We start from the raw sequence: 21,727 nt of genomic DNA on the forward strand, positions 1-21,727 counted from the left end.
AAACAGACTCTTGGCTTACTTTTAAAGAGGCAAGCCGAGAACAAGTTTATGGAGGAGGGAAGGTAACTTAACGTTAACATAGCATTTCCTGTGTGCCAGGGACTGGGCTTAACGTTCCACATACTAACCTCATTCTCATAATAACTCGCAAAAATTCTATGAGGTTGACAGTATCTCACATTCCCCTCATTTTAACCGACGAGGGCTCTGTGGCTCCGAGCAGTTAAGCGATTTCCACAAGGTTACACAGCACACAGTTCACGGCAGAACTGGGAAGCTCATTTCTACACAAGTACAGCAGTGTCGGACTGGGTGCCTTCCCTACCCCCTCTAGGTCCCGTCCCAACCCCCGCCACCACCACTCCTTTCCTCCTGTGGCCCAACTTGCTTTCCAGTTTCCAGTTGGGTTGTGGGACTCCCAGGAGAGGGCGAGAAGGAGAGGCGAGAGAGAGGCTTGGGGGGTTCATGGGCCTCCCCAGCTCTCTCCTGCTCCTGTCTGCTTGTCTACTCCACACAGGCTGCTTCTGAGGGCCCCACTCCCTCCCCCCCAGCTTCCGTGTGCCGCACAGTAACAGTGCGTCTGAGCTTGGCCAGCCCGGGAGACAGCGAGGGTGGGAGAGGCCTGACCCTAACCGCGCTGGGTTCCAAGTCACAGGCAGCTGTCTGTTACAGCGAACGGGTCCCGTTTGTCCTCCCCCGTGTTCTCACGGACGAGCTCCAGGGTCCGGGTTTAGAGAGCGTCTCTACTTCCGGCGCCGGCTCACTAGGAAAATCAGAAGGGTTTTTATGGGCAAAAGCACCTCGCTGGGTCATAGTGGCCTCTGAAAGATGATATTCGGAGTTCGGTGAGAAATACTTGCAGAATCTGAACTCTGTGTGAAGCGCTATACCTTTACATCCGTGGTTTTCTGTTTAAGGGTGTATTAGCAACTGGGTATGTATCCAGAAAAAAAAAACAAAACAAAAAAAACCTAAACGTGAAGCTACAGTGAAGTTATTTAAAAAAAGAAAAAGCAGTAATGTCTGACTTTTGTGAGGACATAAGGCAGCAGTGAACCATTCATGAATCTATATGGAAACTGGTCTGTTTAGCAGTCCCTGCTAACTCCTGTTTTCCTAGTGAATTCATTATCCCCGAGTTCAGAAGAATGAAGAAACAGAAACAGAATATTAAACAGGACAGATACAGTGAGTATTTTTACACATGTTAATTCTATTGGCACAAATAAGAGCTTTGGTGATAAGCAAATATAATAGTCTTAACATTTTCAAAGGTGTCACTCTTAAAAGTCTAATGTCTTGCATGGATGGGCAATAATTTTTTAAAAATTGCTTTCTTCATGTTGTATTTAAATGACAAGGCATTTTGGAAGCATCGTCTTTCCTGAAAGCTGTTATTTTATTACTAGATAATTATAGTATGTAACATAATAAAGGAAGACAGAAATAGATAATATTTTAAATGTCTTTCTATCACTATGGGATGTTCCTTTTTTAATTTCTAGCAATCCTTTTTACCTCAATGTCTACTTTGATTAATAGAGCCACACTGGATTTATTTTCATTAGTATTTGTATGGAAAATCACCCTCTTAGTTTCCACCTCTCTCTAATGTGTGCCTAGTAAATTACCTAAAATAGGGTTTTGCTTTTTTTTAAACTCAGTTTGACATGCTTTGTCTTTTAATTGGATGATATTCAACGACACAATTTAAGTATAATATCTTGTTATTTGTCCTGTTGTACTTTGTTCGTTTCTTATTTCTTGCTTCCTTTTGGATGATGAAAATATTGTTATTCCATATCCTGCTTTCATTCCATATCCCATTTTTATTTTTATTATAGTCACAGGAAATTCTTGTAGTGGTTACTCTGGTGATGACAACATGCCTCCTTACAGTATTGCAGTCTGTTTTTTTTTTTTTTTAAGGTTTATTTATTTATTTGAAAGGCAGTTACAGAGAGGCAGAGACAGAGAGAGAAAGGTCTTCCATCCACTGGTTCACTCCCCAGATGACCCCAACGGCCAGAGCTGGGCTGATCCAAAGCCAGGAGCCAGAAGCTTCTTCCTGGTCTCCCATGCAGATGCAGGGACCCAACGACTTGGGCCATCTTCTACTGCTTTCCCAGGCCACAGCAGAGAGCTGGATCAGAAATGGAACAGCCAGGTCTCGAACTGGAGCCCATATGGGATGCTTGCACTTCAGGCCCGGGCGTTAACCCGCTGCACACAGTGCCAGCTTCATGTTTCACTTTTTAAAATCTGTCAAACTGGGGCCAGCACTGTGGTGCAATGGATTAAGCCACTGTCTGCAGCACTGGCATCCTGCATTGGTTCGAGTTGGCAGTTTCACTTTCCATATTAGCTCCCTGGTAATATGCTTGGGAAGGCAGTGGAAGTTGGCCTAAGTACTTGAGCCCCTGCTACCTAAGTTGGAGACCCAGATGGAGTCTCAGGCTCCAGGTTTCAGCCAGCCCCACCCCAGCCCATTGTGGCCATTTGAGAATGAACCAGTGGATGGAAGAATCTCTCTAGTTCTTTCTCTCTCTCTCTCTCTCTCTCTGTCTCTGTAATTTTGCCTTTCAAATAAAAATAAATATTAAAAAAACTCATGGCAAAAAAACAGAATTAAGAGATGATTATTTAAAAAAAAAAAACACCTGCCAAATTGATTTTCACAGTGACCACCCATTTTGCATCCCTGCTTATAATGTGTGGGGATTCTAGTTGCTCCACTTTCACCAAGGCTTAGTTTTGTCAGTCTTTTTAATTTCAGCTGCCCTTGTCAACAAGTTGTAGTTGTAATTTGCAGTTACCAAATGTCTAAGGATTTAGGGCTTCTTTTTATGTGCTTGTAGGCTGTCAATTTATCATCTTTGATAAAATGCCCACACAAATCTTCCTTCCAATTTGTCCTTGTCAAGTCTTGTGAATTCTTTGTATTATATATTTGAATACAAGTCCTTTGTCAGATTTTATATATGTTTTGTCTTGCAAATATTTTCTCTGAATCTGTGGTTTCTTTGACTTTCCATTTTCTTCATATTATCTTTTTATATTAATAGGATATACTAGATTCAATGATTTTAAAATATTGAACCAATATTGCATTACTAAAATAAATTGTTTTGATTGTGCTGTATTATTCTTTTTATATATTACTAGATTCAATTTGCTAGCATCTCCTTAGGATTTTTGTGTTTCTGTTTATGAGGTAAACTGGTCTCAAGTTTTCTTTGTTAGATCTATCTGTCTGGTTTTGGCATCAAGAAAATGCTGGCTGCATAAAATGAATTGGAAAGCATTCCATCTTCTTATGTTTTCTGGAAGAAATTGTATAGAAATGGTGTTATTTCTTTTTTCAACATTTGGCAAATTCAGTAGTAAAACCATCTGGGCTTAGAGTCTTCCTTTTTGGAAGATTTTAAACTATGAATTTAATCTCTTTACTAGTACTAGTACTATCTATGAAGGTTATCTAGTCCATTTTTGGTGATTTTCATAGTTTGTGAATTTTCATAAACTATTAAGTTGTTTAATTTTGTGTGTAGAGTTGTTTGTAGTACGTCTTCATTAGTCTCACGTCTGCAAGGTCTGTAGTCATATCTCCTATTTCATTTTTTCTGATGCTGGTTATGTGTGCGTGTGTGTGTGTTCACGCATATGTCTGGCTAAAGATATATCAGTTTCTGGCCGGCGCCGTGGCTTAACAGGCTAATCCTCCGCCTTGCGGTGCCAGCACACTGGGTTCTAGTCCTGGTTGGGGCGCTGGATTCTATCCCGGTTGCCCCTCTTCCAGGCCAGCTCTCCGCTATGGCCCGGGAGTGCAGTGGAGGATGGCCCAAGTGCATAGGCCCTGCACTCCATGGGAGACCAGGAAAAGCACCTGGCTCCTGGCTTCGGATCAGTGAGATGCGCCGGCCGCAGCGGCCATTGGAGGGTGAACCAATGGCAAAGGAAGACCTTTCTCTCTGTCTGTCTCTCTCACTATCCACTCTGCCTGTCAAAAAAAAAAAAAAAAAAAGATATATCAGTTTCATTGAGCTTCTGGTTTCACTAATATATTTTTTTGTTTTTCAAAACATTTATTTATTTTCATCAGAGAGAGAGAGAGAGAGGGAGAGAGAGAGAGAGAGAGAGGTGTCCTCTACCTGCTGATTTACTCCCCAAATGCTGACAGCAACCAAGAGTAGGCCAGGCAAAAGTCAGGAGCCTGAGACTCTATACAGGTCTCTCACGAGGGGGCCAGGGGCCAAGCACTTGGGCCATCACACACTGCCTCCCAGGGTGCAGTAGCAGGAAACTGGGTCAGAAATAGTCTCCAGGACTCAGACTGGCGCTCTGACGTGGGATGTGAGCTTCCCGAGCGGCAGTGTATTCACTGCACCACGTGTATGTACTACCCCAGTATGTTTTTCTGTTTGTGTTCTGTTTTCAGGTTCATTGATTTTTCCTCCCTTGTGCTAGTTTTGGGTTTACTTCAGTTGTACTTTTTTAGTTTCTCAAGGTGGGAACTTTAGATGACTGATTTGAGAACTTTCTTCCTAGCTGATGTGAGCACTTAATGCTGTAAATCTCCAAGAAATGGCCTCATTGCATCCACACATTTTTGATATGTAATGTTTTCACTTTTCAGTTATAGATTTTTTTCATGTTTTGTTTTCAACCATCAAATATATCTTACAAAACTCATGAAAAGAATGGTCTACTCAATTTTCTTGTATATTTGCCATTTTTTGTTGCTCTCTTTTCATTCCTGATGTTCCAGTATCATTCTCCTTCTGTCTAAATGACTTCCTTTAACAATTATTTTTGAGCAGGTTTGCTGGCTCTTTTGAACATGACTTTATTTTACCTTTCTTCCTGAAGAATATTTTCACTGAACATAGAATTGTGGTTTAACAAATGTTTCTCTTTCCTGCACTTCAAAAATGTTGCTGTCTGTGTCCTGTCTTTCATAGTCCCTGATGAGAATTCCATATTCACTTGAATTATTGCTTGCCTATAAATAACATGTCATTTTCCTCTGGTCACCTTCAATTGCTTTTCTTTGTCACTGGTTTATAAGCTTGCTTATAATATGTCTGAGTAGGATCTCTTTGAGTTTATCCTATTGAAGTTTGCTGAGTTCCTTGAGTTTGTATATTTATGTCTTTCGCCAAATTAGGGAAATTTTTAGCCATTTTTCTTCAAACATGCTTTCTGTGCCAGGCTTTATTGCCTACTCGTGGAACTCTGGTGACATCAGTGCTAGACCTCTCTCTACCAGCCTAAGGGTCCCTGAAGCTCAATTCATTTTTTAAAGCCTTTCTTTTCTCTGTTCTTCACTGTGGGTGAATTCTATCGATCTGTCTTCAGGTTCCTTTCCACTCCTCTGTCATCTCTGTTCTACTGTGAGTCCATTCAGTACATTCTTACTTAGTTTTATGCTTTGGGGTATCTTAGCTCTAACATTTCCATTTGTTTCTTCTTCCTGTCTGCAATTTCTTTGCCAGACTTTCTGGCTTTTTATATTTCAAGAGGGCTTGTGATTTCCGATTTCAGAGAGTATTCAGGGCTTCTCAAATCTGGCTTCAGTGGGTACCACTCAGTGGCTAGCTTGGCACCTTTGCAGTGGTCTACCCTGTAGTTCAGTTCTCAAAGTCGATGGTTTGCTGGTTAGGGTCAGATCCATGTGTATGCCACTTGGAAATGAACCCTGGAGCAACTTTTCCCCTAACTGCACCCCTTGGATGTGAGACTCTCAAAACTTCCTGGAAAATGCGCATTTTTTTTCTATTAATTTTTTGAAGTCCCTAGTGTCAAGTTCCTCACTATTCTGGTTGCCTGGAGCCCCCTTTTAGACTCTCCAACCAGAAGGTTAGGGTCATGTTTATTCACTCTGTGGCACACACACCTCTTATAAGGGTCAAGTGGCAGGGGTCAGAGAGAGGGAAAAAAAGCACTGGGCGTTCATCCCACATCCTGGAGCCGCACTGATTTGAGGGGTAGGTTCCCCTCTCTCCCACAGGCCCTAGTGTCACCAAAGTTGCTGATCCTGCTATGTCACCATGGGATGTCCCAGGGGATAGTGTGGGAGAACGGAGAAAGCAAGGCATTTCTCCGCCTTTCTCTCTGGGCACTGGGAGACCCGTCCCTGCTCCTGGAGCCAAAACTAGAGGTCAGCTCTGGGGCTCACCGTGTCTGTGAGTGAAGCCCACCTTCATGGCTGGGATTGCTCAAGAGTTCAGCCTGAGTTTCCTGAAGGAAAAACATGGCCAGCTCATCACCAGTCTTACCCTACTTCAATTGCAGGTCTTCTTCCCTAGACTGGGGCCACTGTTTAGTTTTCATAGTCCACGTGGAGCATGGGTCATGCATTTTCCCAGAAGTGGAAACTTCTACCTTGTGTGAGCCTCAGAGTTCCTGTTGAATTTTTAAGGCAGGGAGGTGAATCCTCACTTGTAGAGCTGATTCCACCAACTCTTTGATCTTGCAGGGCACTCTAGGCCGTCTTTTTGAATCAATCTTAAGTCCCACCTTTCTCCCAGGGTGACACATGGGCTGATGATCGCCCCTCCTCTCCCATTCCCCACAGGAGTTACCAGTAATGTGTCTTTTCTCCTGAGACTCTCGCTGCCCTCGGCTCACTCTCTCAGGAATTGTCTTCACTGTCGAGTTTTCTGAAAAGATGGGTTGCAAGGTAGTTTCTTACCCCTTCTTACAGATGTGTCTATCTATACATCTTCTCTCCTGTTTTTTTTTTTTTTCCCCTGCTTTACCAAACTGAGATAAGAGCCAGGGAGAGGGTCCTGGTTGTAAAGGCTGGTACAGTGCAACAAGGGAGTCTGAGAATGTCTCAACCCTATAGCTGATATCAGTTTATGGAAGCAACACTGGGGAAACCGCTGCCCACCATGAATTTGGAGATGTGGGACAGAAGGTCACCATGTAGCTGAACTAGTGAAATGCGTACACCATGGCTGTGATTAGCCAGCTCTGAAATGGGTGGACCTGATAAAACCGCAATCAAGGCAGGTGATTTGGATTGTAATCAGAGGGAGGCAGGTCCAGAATGTGAATGTCATTTACTGGAAGACATTTAATCAGTTGCATTGTGCATGGCCTGGAGGAAGGCTGTGAAGGGAGGTAGGGGTGGGGAAGGTGGATAGAGGGGAGGTGGTCAGCTTGAACTACAGTAAATAAAAACCCAAGAAGTCATCACTTGGCAGTGCCCACCCAAGCACTGTGCAAAAGGGAGACCCTGCCTTTTGTGCCCTATGGTTGCTTGGTTGCTGGAAAGCAGGCTTTGCTGTGGGACAGGAGGGCCCCTGTGATCTCTCCCCGGCATCCCGGGTGCCCATTCATCTTCACATGCTGTTGCCACCCCCACCCCCCACCCCCCCGATATTCTGATCCTAAAGTGGACTGCCCTGGTCAGTGAATGCAGGCTCCTCAGTCCCGGGAAGACATGTTTCCCACTGAGAATTGCAAAGTTGGCCAGGAGGCTGGGCTCATGGATTTGATTGATCTGAGTGACCTAGGATCCTGAAAACTTCTGAGAGCCTAGTGAGAGTTAAATGTAGAATTTGGAAAGTGATTACTTGCTCAAAAGGATACTACCCATGAGACCTCTTGGTAGGCAGCATGGCTGTTTCCCAGGGATACGACCTCATTGTCAGTCCCTTTCTGCTCTCAACAGACAGTACCAAAGGATCCACTTAGGCCAGTGACTCTCAACCCTATCAGACTCAACAGCCTATTTTTTTTAAAGATTTATTTATTTATTTGAAAGAGTTACGGAAAAAGAAGGAGACATAGACAGATCTTCCATTCACTGGTTCACTCCCAAGATGGTTGCAACAGCCTGGGCTGGGTCAGGCCAAAATCAGGAGCCAGGAGCCATGTGGGCTATATTATGCTGCTTTTCCCAGGCCATTAACAAGGAGCTGGATCAGAGGTGGAGCAGCTAGAACTTGAACCAGTTCCCATATGGGATGCCAGAGTTGTAGGCAGCAGCTTTACCCATTATGCCACAATGCCAGCCACCAGCCTACTTTTTAAAAAAGAGTTATTTATTTGAAAGGGAAAGCAACAGAGAGAGGGAGAGAGGCAGGAAGAGAGATCTTCCACCTTCTGGTTTACTCCCCTCATAGCCATAACAGCCAGGGCTAGGCCATGCTGAAGCCAAGAGGCAGGAACTCCATCCAGATCTCCCACATGTGTGACAGGGCCCCAAGCACTTGGGCCATCTTCCCGCTGCCTTCCCAATTGTATTAGCAGGAAGCTGGATCAGAAGCAGAGCCACTGGGACTGGAACCAGTGCTCTCATATGGAATACTGGTATCACAAGCTATGGCTTAGGCTGCTGTGCCACAAGGCCAGCCCCAATGGCCTACTTTCAATGAATGCTTTGTTATGTCCTTTTATTTTTCTGAAGAGAAATTAAGAAGTAATATAACCTCCTAGTCACATGTCTAAAAAACTCAATATCATTTCCTAATTATAAAAATAAAGAAAAAACATTGGTAAGGAAGAATCAGTTCTAAGAAAATAATGTGTATTGGAATATGTTAACTCTTGGGGATAATGAGTTAGAAAACACAAGAAAGTAGTTGCTTTGAAATCAGAGTGAATGTGACAGACAAGATTAAATGGAGACAGGTGTGCTGGTTGCACAAATGCCCTGTTACTGTCAGTGAAGAACTTCTCTGAAATTGACTACTGTTGCTGAAATGTACAGTAGACTGTTGTTTTAAAAATGCCTAGAAGGCGTTTATGGAAAAATCAGTGTCTATTAAAATGTAACTTATGTTTCCAAGTAAAATGGGATTGAGTTCCACACCCAGATATCTATAAATAAGTTTTTCATTCAAACACTCAGTGTGACTTTAGAAGGTTACACAGGACACATGGTGTTCTTGGTTGTGTTGCCTGTGCCTTGCATGATTGGATAATTTGAATCCTTCTCAGTAAATGTTGCCAGTGTCACTCCCGATGATTGTGACAACAAAAAGTACCCCTTCAAATGTCCAACACATCCCTAAGGAGTAGTATCATTGGTTGAGAGACAGTGAACTAAGTGAACAGGAATCAACGTGAGGGTCTAATACAGCAAATGTGCCTTGTGCTGTGGCACAGCCATTCTCTGGCCTGGCATCACTGAAAACACTGGCTGACAGGGAGATGGGACATGGCTGGAGGAGAGTTGGATGGAATTTGTAGTTCTGGAGGGAGAGGCAGAGTTCCTGGCAGGACAGTTAAGTCAAACCTAGCAAGGGGACCAGGATAACAGTTCACCCACACACTAGGAGGGCTGCCACAGAGAGAACCTGGGCCACGTGAAAACAAAGGCGTGTTCTTTTTTTTTTTTTTTAAAGATTTATTCATTTATTTGAAAGTCAGAGTTACACAGAGAGGAGAGGCAGAGAGAGAGAGAGAGAGAGAGAGGTCTCCCATCTGCCGTTCACTCCCCAGTTAGCTGCAATGGCCGGTACTGTGCTGATCCGAAGCCAGGAGCCAGGAGCTTTCTTCCGGGTCTCCCACATGGGTGCAGGGGCCCAAAGACTTGGGCCATCTGCTGCTGCTTTCCCAGGCCACAGCAGAGAGCTGGATCGGAAGTAGAGCAGCCGCGTCTTGAACCGGTGCCCATATGGCAAGTGGTGGCTTTACCTGCTACGCCACAGCACCGGCCCCCCACTAAGGTTGTTCTTGGTGCGTAAGATTGCAGATGTGGATGTCAAGGGGTCAACACAGAAACCTAGAAGCATCTGTTTTATTCTTAGAACTTGAAACTGCGGCTGCAACTTATTTCCCAACTCATGCACAGCCCCAGGCGGAAGTGCCTTGCTGTCAGGGCTTAAGTCCCCCCAAGTAGCAGCAGCTGGGAAGAGAGGCAGGCTCCACCATCAGCCTCAGTTTGTCAGTGCCAAGCATGTGACAGAATAGAGGCTGTCTATAAGGCAACATGTGGTTTTTCTTTAGAATGTAGTTTTGCCCTCATTTTAATACAAATAAGTCAATTCATTATCCAAGCAAAAATACATGTTCAAGAGAATGGTGTTTGAATGGCGTTAGCAACTCCTTCTCACCCCACCCCTTCATCAGAGAGCTGTTGCTTTCCTCTGGGTGGACACAAAACAGCTGCTCAGAACTCAGACTTGGAGTCCATTTCTCACAGTGCAGTCATGAAGGTGTGGCCATCAGTTGGGGCGATGCCTGTACTGAATGCCACCATTTACAAGAGTCAGTACATAGTTTCACTGGGAGCTCAGGCTGAGATCAGCCACACAATCCATGCTTTGTGACTCAGGGGCCGAACAATATTCACACAAACCCGATAGTCCCTGCAGACCATCTGAACAGGATGATGCCGCATCTCCTGTGACTGTTCCCAAAACCTCATCCAAGACAGCCATCTACTCTCTGCTCAGGATTCATCAAATTACTTAACGTTGTCACTCCATTGGGTTGAGCAGGCTCCTTTGTGCTTACAGCTCCTGGGGGAAAATGCTCTCGTTTCAATTATGGCTCCTTCAGAGGCCCCCTTCCTTGGTTTTTCCCACACTCATTATACTGTGCGGCCACGTATCGTGGATGACCTTGAGAAGAACAAGTTCAGCTCCATGGTCCAGGATGGAATACATTAGTGCAATTGAGTCTTAAAGGAAAAGAAAAGCATTGTGTACATGAAAAGGACTTTCCATCTTAGCATGTAGAAAGAGGGAAGGAGCTCACGAAGACGTTATCTGCAGTTGCAGACGGATCGAGGAACCAGCTGGCTTGTCTTTCCTTCCGGATTTTAATTTCATGATGCTTAAGGTATCGCTGGCTTGCACACCTGAGGCCCTGAATGCTTTTACGGGCCTCTCCCGTGCTCCTGGCTGTCATCTGCCCCTCCACTCCTTCCTGCTCTCTCCCGAGGTCTCCTCCCTCCATGTATGCAGCGGGCTTCAAGCTTGGCTCTGCCTCTGCCTTTGGAGCCCGTGCCTGGAGAGACTTGAGGGCCACTTCTCTTCCTGTTATTTCCTTGATGCCGCAGACCGGATTTGATCTTCTGGTAGTGTAAGACCCAAGAGGCCACAGGAAGCAGCGCCCTCTAGGAAAAGCAAGGGGATCTACAAATGTGTGCTAACAGTCTCTGTTTTATTTTTTCCCCCTGTGTGAATATGTCATTTGGATTTACTTCCTGTATGTATCTCAGTTTAATCCAGACCCACTTTCTTTCTTTCTTTTTTAAAGACTTACTTATTTATTTGAAAGGCAGAGTTACAGAGGTAGAGGCAGTGAGAGAGAGAAGTCTCCCATCTGCTGGTTCACTCCCCAAATGGCTGCAATGGGCCAGGAGCCAGGAGCTTCCTCCAGGTCTAACCACGTGGCAGACCCTCTCTCTTGCCTAGAAATTCTTAGTGGCTCCCTCCGACCTAAAAAATCAAGGGCCAGTTTTGTAACGTGGTGTGTGCAAGATCCAATACGTGTTTTCAACAAATCAACTCCTCTAGCCAAAAGGAGAGAAGCTGTACAAAGCAGTGGCTGAGTGTCTAGTCTGTGGCCTCAAGTTCCCACTCAGTTGCTCGCGAGCTGTGCTTCAGCTAAATCCCTTAAACCTCTCTTTGCCTCAGTTTCCTCAACCGTAAAAACAGGATTATAATAGTAATGATTTGAGTTGGAATCAAGAGAATTAATGTTGAGTGCTGACACATGACAAGCACCATCTACTTTCCTGATGATTGTTACTCAACGGACTTCTCAGCTTTTATGTCTTTTTTCACAGCTGTCGGTTTCTGAAACTCTTCCCTTCTTTCCACCTCTATAATTCTTCCCATTCTTTAAAATCCTGATCCAGTTCTTCCTCTTCTACCAACTTCCCTGGACTGCTCAGTGCACAGTCTTCTGTTGACCAGTGGTTCTCATGATTTATTCCAGTAACTTTTTAAAAAAAATTTGACAGGTAGAGTTTACAGACAGTGAGGGGAGAGACAGAGAGAAAGGTCCTCCCTCTGTTGGTTCACTCTCCTAATGGCCACAACGGCCGGAGCTGTGCTGATCCGAAGCCAGGAGCCAGGAGTTTCTTCCAGGTCTCCCATGCGGGTCCAGGAGCCCAAGCACTGGGGCCATCCTCCACTGCTATCCCAGGCCACAGCAGAGAGCTGGACTGGAAGAGGAGCAATTGGGACTAGAACCCGGTGCCCATACGGGTTGTCGGCGCCGCAGGCGGAGGATTAACCTAGTGCACCATGGTGCCAGCCCCTATTCCAGTAACTTTTAAAAAGATTTATTTATTTATTTAAAAGAGAGTTATAGAGAGTCAGAGGCAGTGGCAGTGGAGAGAGACAGAGAGAGAGAAATCTTCCACCCACTGGTTCACTCCCCAAATGGTTGCAACATCCAGAGCTGAGCTGATCTGAAGCCAGGAGCTTCTTCTGGGTCTCCCACATGGGAGTCTCCCACAGGAGTCTCCCCTGGAGCTTCTGTGTCTCCCACAGTAGGGCCATCTTCCACTGCTTTTCCAGGCACATTATCAGGGAGCTGGATCGAAAGTGGAGCATCCAGGACTCGAACTGGTACCCATATGGGATGCCAGCACTGCAGGCAGTGCTTTACCCACTACGCCACAGCGCTGATCCTTAGTCCAATAATTTTGCACATAGTCATTTGTGTCATGGAATTGTGAAAGTTATTTTGAATGCCATTTTGCTTGATCTCCTTCAATTAGCCTGATGAGTCCTTTGAAGCCAGTGACGCAGGCTTGTCTTTGTATAGAGCTCATTACCTGGTACCTCACTTTTCCAATATTAACTCAATAAACATCTGTTCATTTGACTTTTTTTGATTCATAGGTTGAGTGCAAATTTGCTGGATGCTTCCGGAAGTGGTGAGTTAAGGAGGCTGGTAGAAGAGGTGAGACTTTTACTACTTGCTCATGGACCATTTATGAAATATTTGTGCAAGGTGCTCCACTTGAACCTGACTTAGCATAACCCCCTCTTCCAGGAGGAAACACAAGAAACAGCAGTCCACTAGGATGGGCTCAGGCACTGGTTTTGGTGGGAGAGGGCAGGCTTGGTAGGGAGAAGCCTTTCAGAATAGTTGGGGTAGATGTGGAGAGACAGGGGCAGAGTCCACAGGGCTGGCTGTAACACAGGGGTCTCCTAAAGTGCAGTTGTTTCCAGAAAGGAGTGGTGCAAATTCAGGCCTTTCTTCCTGGCTCCTCAGATTCCCCTAGTGGTAAGATAGGAGAAGAACTAGTGTGCTATTCAGCCAAACCTTTTCAGTTTCTAGTCCAGCCTCTTTCACTAACTTCCTGGGATGGAGGGCTTTGGACACTTGACACAGTCATAATCTTCAGTTCCCTTCTCTCTCCATGAAGGTGTTGGATCAATACAGAATCTCGGGGCTCCCTGAGAGTTTGGTATTCTATCATCCTAGGACTCTTCTCGTAGAGGAATCATTGGTATCCACAAGGGAGCAGAGAGAGCCCTCTATTGGCCGGAATTCAGATTCTTCCAGCTGGTGGGATTCAATGAGATTTTGGCCAGTGGAGCTCAACTGAGTTAGTCCCTAGGGTGTGGGTGATCTCATTTTATTGGGAGTGGCCCTGCTTCCAACTTCTGAACTCTTTTTCCTTCTTCACAAAATCTGGGAAAGTGAGGTCTTGGGATACAGGATAGTGGAGAGAGGACAGGCCCATATGGGACCTAGATATCACCCAGCATTCCCTCCCGCAGTTCCTGATGTGAGGATGGAGGTCATAGTTGTTGATGAGGGTGGAGGTCCAGGGAGACGCAGCAAGACTGCCCTGAGGCTTGGTGCCAAGTGTGTGCATGTGGTCCGAGCACCCATCCAGGCCCTGGGCTTAGTCTTGTTGATGCATTCCCAGGCCCATCTCCTTCCCACCACCAGACGGTAGTGTAAGACCACGCTCTGTGACTCTGTAACTCTGTAACTCTCCTTATCACCCAGATGTCACTGACATCCTTCTGCAAGATGCTTCTGGATGCTCTGCGCTCCAGCACCACTGCTCTCTTTCAACTTAAACCCAAAGCAGTCCCTCTCCACCCCAGCCAAGGCAGCAGGTCTACCTTCTCCTTAAATCAAGCTGCCTTGGGCACGGCTCCACAAGGCCATGGCCTCCTGTTTCTCTCTCTGTGAGCTCCTGTTGTGCCTGGAAAACCAGTGAGGAGGTGGTTGCTGTTGCTGCTGCTATGCTGCCACCAGACACTGCATGGTGCTCAGGGGTGGGGAAGAGCGTGGAAGCAGAACATGGAGTCCAGGCATAGGCCAGGGGTCAGGCATGGAAACAGACGTCTGTCTCACTTCCTTGTTTTCTGTTCCGACTTTGCGTTCCCTCTTCCTGGCACTGAATCCCACTGCTATGTGCTTGACTCTGTGACACCTGCTGGAGGGGTTGGCAGGGAAGAGAAACAGTTGGCTGAACCTCTAAGGAGCCTGGAAGTTGGTCAGAGAAGTGAGGCACATGCACTTGAGGGGTTCATAAGAGTAGCCGAGGTCACAGGGTTATACCATTGGTTCCATGTTGAACTCTAGGCATCTAAAAACCTCAAGTTCATTTTTTTGGAGATGGCATCCATAATTGTCTGATTTCAAAGGCACATTTGACCACCCCAACCTTCCTCCAGGCAGGTGAAGAATTAGGCTCAAATAGGAAGACCGGGCTGGCACCCAGCTTTCCACTTGCAATCTGTGGGACAATATATTGCATAACTTCCCTACTCTGCAGTTTCTTAATCTCCAAAATGGGGTGAATAATTTGGGCTCAGCTCATCTCTTAGGGTGGTTGTGGGTATTGAATGAGATAAGTAAGTGAAAGCATTTATAAGACATAAACTGTCATATTGGTGAAAGGTATCATTAATATTTAAATCTCAAACACAAGACCATACAGGAAGATAAAATATAAGACTTATAAGCTTTGTGAAAAATGCAATGAAAGGGGCCGGCACTGTGCTGTAGCTGGTAAAGCTGCTGCCTGCAGTGCCTGCATCCCATATGGGTGCCAGTTTGAGTCCTGGCTGCTCTACTTCCAATCCAACCCTCTGCTGTGGTTTGGGAAAGCAGTAGAAGATGGCCTAAGTCCTTGGGCCCCTGCATCTGCATGGGAGACCAGGAAGAAGCTCCTGGCTCCTGGCTTTGGATCAGCCCAGCTCTGGCTGTTGGGGCCATCTGGGGAGTGAACCAGTGGATGGAAGACCTCTCTGTCTCTCTCTGCCTCTGCTTCTCTATAACTCTGCCTTTCAAATAAATAAATAAATAAGTAAAATATTTTTTAAAAAATGCAATGAAAAGATGTTTATTTTGATGCAAAAACATTTTGAAATCCATGGACAGATTTTTTTCATGATACCCACTTTCCATGAGCTTTCTGAAGCCCTCTCATAGGACACTTAGAAGTGACTACTCCAATATTTTCCTCTTGTAGACAATGAAATTAAGACCCAGAGTGGCCCAGGGCCAAACAGCTCATCTGGGCAGAGCCGGACAACACGCTCCTCAGGGTCACGCCCTGGGGCTGCAGGGCCCAGAGCAGGACAGCGTCCAGCTCAGCCCTCCTCTCCTCTCGCTTGGCCCTGGGGCCCTGTGTGCTGCAGGTAGGACCCTTGTTCCCTCAGCCTCTGGGGAGAGATTATTGGGCTGCACCTGGATTTCTCCACCTCCTCATCCTGTGCTGTTCCAGCTCCCGTTTCTGTTCCTTCCCACCAGCCAGGCTGTGAAAATGGCTGCCCAAAAGGCTGTGTTTCAAGTGACATCACCACCAAATAATTAAAGACTTCTAGAAGAGACCCAGAGATAAGCTGGGGACAGCTCATGTGGAAACATGAGAGTCCTAGTGGTCATGCCAAGTGCTACAGACAGAGTTTGCAGGAACGAGGGCTTTACAAAGGCTCGTGTGCCAAGACGACTCCCCTCTTTGCAAGGTGAACATTGAGGCACGAGCTCAGGAAACAAACGATACACGCACGGCTTGATGGGAGTCCCTGCCATGTTGGTGGGAGATGGGCAGTGGAGGGCCACGGGCCCCTCACCTGGCCATTCCTCCCCAGCTGCTGCTAGGGCCTGTGATGCTGGATAAATTCGTACCCGTTTCAGTCTAGAAGGGCACCTGGGAAACCAGCTCATCCAGGTCACGCCTCTGTCTCTACCGCAGCCTTTCAGAACGTGAAGATTCTGTTTGCTCAGGAAGCGCCCTAAGAGTGCAGCCATGCTTTGCGACACATTCTAATGTTCACCCAAGGTCAAATCCTGAAAATTGGACCTCACATTGACCTCAAGACACACCGTCGGCATGTATGCTATTTCTCTGGCTCCTGCTAATTACAGGTGGAGTGCAGCCAGTCACCAAGCTTCCACTTGGAAGTATACTTTACATACTTACCATAATGGGCCCCCTGAACCTACACTTACCCAGACCTAATCATTTGAGAGCCATTTTATACGCTCGGTTTCTGGCTCGCAACCCTCTCCGCCAGCACTCCCCTCTCCCTTCTAAGCACCTAGCTCCTTCCCTTCCTAACAAAGAAACTTTTCCATCTTCCGTTCACTAGCATGTGAGCAGCTGTACAAGCATAAAATGTCTAATTTGGGAGCCGTGTCTGTAGGAAGGAATGCTTTGTTACTTTCCAAAGTAATGCAGAGCTTAATTTGGATGGTAATAGAACCTTCTTTCTTTCATTTTTCTTTTCTTTTTTTTTTTTTCTGGTTCTGGAAGTCACAGAGCTTACAGACTGCACTGCAGAGGGAGCTGCCTGATGAGGTTAGTGCTTTGCAACACGGGGGTTTTCTGCAGCAGCCTCATTTTTGTGCCTCTTCCAATACACAATAGGTCAGCCCAATAGAAGCACTGACTCCCGGAGCACAGAGCCTGGGACTTGTTCAGCCCTTGTTCAGCCAAGGCCTGGCAAGGGCAAGCATGTGGTAGGTGCTTTTAAATGCTGAATCGCATTACGTTACCTGTCTGCCTGCTCTTCACCACCTTAGTCCCCAGCTTGGCCCGGTAAGGTTCAGAGCTGGGAAATATAACAGCTACCAAGTTTTTTTTTTTTCCTTTTAATATTTGACAGGTAGAGTTACAGACAGTGAGAGAGAGAGAGACAGAGAGAAAGGTCTTCCTTCCGATGGTTCACTTCCCAAATGGCTGCTATGGCTGGCGCTGCGCCAATCCGAAGCCAGGAGCCAAGTGCTTCTTTCTGGTCTCCCATGCGGGTGCAGGGCCCAAGCACTTGGCCCATCCTCCACTGCCCTCCCGGGCCACAGCAGAGAGCTGGACAGGAAGAGGAGCAACCGGGACAGAATCCGGCACCCATATGGGATGCTGGCACCACAGTGCCGGTCCCAGCTACCAAGTTTTGGGCAAGGCCGAGCCACATGCGGTCACAACACACTGCTGTCTTTCCTTCACTTGGCTCCAGGAGGAAGCTGAAGCGTCGACACGTAAGACTATCACGTGCTATGGTATCTACTGTTAGTCTCTTCTTCACAGGGACGTACGGGACTAGGATCTGAGAAATAATGGGAACACCAACAGGACAGGGTAGATTAGAAGGCAGGAGCCATGAAATGCAGATGTTAGGGAGTTACAGCGCCGTCACTACAGAGCAGCAATATTTGGGCCTAGACCTGAGACAGATTCCAGTTAAGCAGAATGGCCCATGAGCCCGCTGTGGGTTCCAGGCAAAGCATGTCATTTGCTGGGGGAGCTGCTTGACTCCTATGGAATGTTCTGGCAACTTAAACACACAGTCGGCCACACTACTGGACTCCTCAGGAACCTAAAAGCCCAAAAAAGGAATTTAAAGTCTATCTTTCCCAAGGGCTGGGTTAGAGACAGATGGATAATAACTCTGGCAGAGGGGACCAGACCAAGCCAGAGCGTCTGGCTCTGAAGAACAAGACGTTTCAGGCAGAATGAGAGGCTGGGTCTCCTCCCTTCTCTCACCTGGAGTCCCTCAACCCTCCCCCAACATCCTAAGTGTCCCGCTATGTTCTGGAATAAGAATTCTCAGACGACAGGAACAAGACACTGGGTCAGACTGACACCTGTTCTGGTGTAGACAGCTTCTCCGAAAGACCTGGGAGACCTTGTCTGGATGGTCAGGAAGGAGGTAGCCATTGGAGGTCAGTGGTTTGGGGAAGGTGGGCGGCCGCAGTAACCAGTGGACGGGAGAAGAGCCGTAGGGTGGCTCCGGCAGCCCACCTGAGGACGGGGACCGGGAGAATATGCGTGAAGCACGGAGGTGGCAGAAGTAGCCACCTTTGGTGTACATGTTTAGAGTTTATTCAAAATGTTAGCTTTTGCCAGATGTTAAAACCTCGCAGAGCTCAGCCTGCACCTGGATCCATCTCCATAGAATTTCCATTAAAATGTACTGGAGGGCGGGGCTAGGATTGTATAGAGAAACGGCAAGCAAGAAGCAGGCAGAAGCCCAGATGCGGAGAAAACCAGGACAACGGTCACACACGGAGCCGCCGGCCGAGTCCGCGCAAAGAAAGGCTTCACCCGAAGAGGACTCAAGGCGTCCGGTGGAGAGACAGACGCAGGAAAGCTAAGACGGTATCCGGCCAGGTGCCGGCCACGAGAGCAGGCCGCTCGGCTTCCCGGATTCAGAACCCAAGAGAAACCACGAAGTTTCATTGTTTTGTTTGTCCTTCGACTTGGCCCCGGGCAACCAGCGCGCAGGGGTTCTCACACTGCCTGAGCGCCCCCTGCTGGCCGCGCGTCAGCATTTCAGGAGCGGCGTCCCAAGTGGAATCGGATTACGTCACTCTGCTCCAGTTTGGCCCGCTCACCAGCCCCCTACCCGCCACCCCTGCCCCCGTATTTTCCAAATGGCCGGGGCCTGACCGCCCTGACTGACCGCCCTTGCAGAGTCCCTCGCACGGGCCTCTGGGTGAGGCCACCGATTCCCTGTCCCCGCCTGCGGCGAAGGGTTGCCGTTCACTGCGGGAATGGCGCTCAGGGAATCGGAGCCCCTTGGGGCGTTGCTGCCTGGAGCCCCGCTCGGTTCCCTCTCGCGGCCGCGGTCTGCGGGCCTCCGGCTGCTCCGCTGCTGGGCGCGGCGGCCTGCGCTCCCCAGATGCCCACTGCCGCGCCGGGATCGCCCGGCTAACAGAGACGCCCTGGGGCCCGGGGGCTCAGGTCTTTCTTTCCTCACATTCAGACTGCAGACCGCCTCTAACAAGTATTAGCGGACAGCGCGCAAGTTGTTCTGCTGGGCACCAGAAAATATGTTGTGCCCAGATCGCTAGATCCCCGCAGAGACCCCCAGAGAGTCGATCACACTGAACTGCAAAAGCAAGGTTTATTCGGGAGTACCAGCCGCGACAGGGACCCCATCCAACCAACCGGCCCAGCGGAGGAAGGAGTGGGGCCCCGGTCTTTGTTTGGGAGAGTTTTTAAAGGAAAAAAGGGCTACATCAGCAGGAAAAAAGAAATACATACAGCATGGAAGCTCTGGGTACAGGGAGTTACAGCGGGGGCTTCCAGCCCGGGAGCTCTGGGCTCAGGGAGTTACTTTGTTTAACCATCTCTACTGTGCTGTCCTTGGTCTACCGAGCTAGCTGTCCCTGGTAAGCTTTGACATCTCCAGAATGCCTGAATGCCTGCTTTTACAAGGACTCGGGTCTGCTAGGGGAAAGGGAGGCTGCTTTTTTTTTTTTTTTTTTTTTTTTTTTTTATTGTTTTAAAATGGAGTCACTTTGGTTCTTCACTCCCTCCTCCCAAATGGCCTTAGTCTGTCTCCAACATAGACAAGTGTTTCAGCGACTCCCGAGTGAGCAGGAGCAGAAGGGCCTTGGCAGACACTCTATCAACACAAATAATGCTTAGATATCACCCGGGAGAGCGGCTTAGAGGTGAATGAAACTGGGCCAGTTCTGTTGAAGAGAAGGGAAAAACAAACACCAAAAATAAAAAAATAAAAGAGGAACGCTCTGCGGAAGGTGTCAGGTCTCGGTGTTGTTATAGCTGGATCTATTGCAGCAATTTCTACACTTGCTCTTAGCCAAGAGGCCGAGAAGTGATTCTCCCAATTTCTAACAGGCTCCTGGAGAACGGAGGATTTTAGCAGTCAGCTCAGCTGCAGGTGCTGCGGGTCTAGGCTGCCGGTGACCAGCAGAGGGCAGCCTTCAGTTAGAGATACGCGGCTGCGCGGGGGGGGGGGGTGCAGGGGGTGACAGCTGAGGATCCAACGCTATATATTGTTCATTCCGTGCCCTAAATACCACCCCCCCACTTGGCCCTATGCATGCCCTCCAAAGGACATAGTTAAAGATTTTTAAAAAATGTATTTAAAGAAATTTTATTTGAGAGGCAGACACATACTACACATATCTCCCATCTGCTGATTCACTCCCCAAATGCCTGAGAGCTTCAATCCAGGTCTCCTGTGAGGGTGGCAGGAGCCCAACTGCTTGAGCCATCACTACTGCGTCCACAGCCTGCACCAGCAGGAAGCTGGAACCAGGAGCCGGAGCTGGGCATTGAACCCACCCAAGCACTGTGACATGGGCTGCGGGCATCTTAACCACAAGGCTAACTGCCCACCTCCGAGATTCTTGATAGATTTTGAGAGGATAGATTTTAAGGGACCAGCTCTTTGAAATAAAAATTTGTTTACAAATTAAAACCAGTGCCCCTCCCCCCAAAAAAGGGGCTATTTCTGCTTACATTCCCCGGGGTGCACCAAGCTGCTTTTAATGTGCAGTTACCGAAGCGTCTGGTCCCTGGGTCAGGTCTGTCACAGTCACTCAAAGCTGCAGATTTGTTTGGGGGCAGGGACGGTGTTTGGGCTTGTACCTGACTTGGAGAAGCAGGTACTAGCTCATCAACTGGGTGCAACTATTGGTCACTCTCTTTTGTTGGATGATTTCAGAGAAACCCGTTCCCTGGGGAACAGAGCAATGGCAATGAAGACTGCTGGGAATATTTCCTTAACCTGGGGGCCAGCCTGGTAGCTCAGGCCTAGGTACGTGTTGGAGAGAACTGGAAACACGACCACCCCAATCCCTGTGCACGGATGTTCACTGCAGCACGGTTCACCACAACCCACAAGTAGAAGCAGCGCAAGCGCGCAGTGACTGATGGATGCTTAAACAGCCTGCAGCAGATCCATATAGCGGCTGTTATGTAGTCACAACGATGAATCCAATAGTGACAAGTGACAGCATGGGGGAAGCTTCAAAACTTCCTGCTAATTGAAAGCTAACCAGCCACAAAAATTCCATTCATATGAAATGTCCAGAATAACTGAGTCCACAGAAACAAAATAGACTAGGGGCTGGGGAAAGGAGAGATTGGGGAGTGACTCATAATGAGAATGGGATTTCTTTTAGGGATGGTGAAAACATTCTGAAATTAGAGAGTGGTCATGGTTGCACAACTCTGCATATTGCTAAAATCCACTGATCTGGATGCTTCAAAAGGGTGATTTCAAGTCTTTAAGTTACATCTCAGTAAAGCTGTTATTGAAAAGTCTGAAAAGATTTGGACCAGAATGGACACTATAGAGGGAAAACGCAGAGCAGGAGACAGAGTATGAAGGGAATATTTGACTTTTGGGAGAGCCAGCCCCACCCCTAATCAAAAAGATTTTGGATGAAAAGAGAAAAGATTTAGTGCAGGCTGGAAATGCAGGCAGCCAAACTCAGTGCAGGAAGCAGGGAGAATTACCCACAAGGCTGAGCTGATCCTGCATTTTCCCCGGCTGTCCCCGCTCCTAGAGTTTACATCTCT

The 21,727-nt window shown here is 47.4% G+C and overlaps 1 long non-coding RNA gene across 1 annotated transcript; it reads left to right on the forward strand.

Annotated features, from left to right (window-relative positions):
• Window positions 1–665: 665 nt before the first annotated feature.
• Window positions 666–20,935, forward strand: LOC133748266 (uncharacterized). Its single transcript, XR_009864442.1, has 3 exons — window positions 666–1,188; window positions 12,819–12,879; window positions 20,868–20,935. It is a non-coding gene; the product is annotated as an uncharacterized LOC133748266 (long non-coding RNA).
• The last annotated feature ends 792 nt before the right edge of the window (window positions 20,936–21,727 follow it).

Source organism: Lepus europaeus, chromosome 2, assembly GCF_033115175.1.
Source record: "Lepus europaeus isolate LE1 chromosome 2, mLepTim1.pri, whole genome shotgun sequence".
Lineage (NCBI taxonomy): Eukaryota > Metazoa > Chordata > Mammalia > Lagomorpha > Leporidae > Lepus > Lepus europaeus.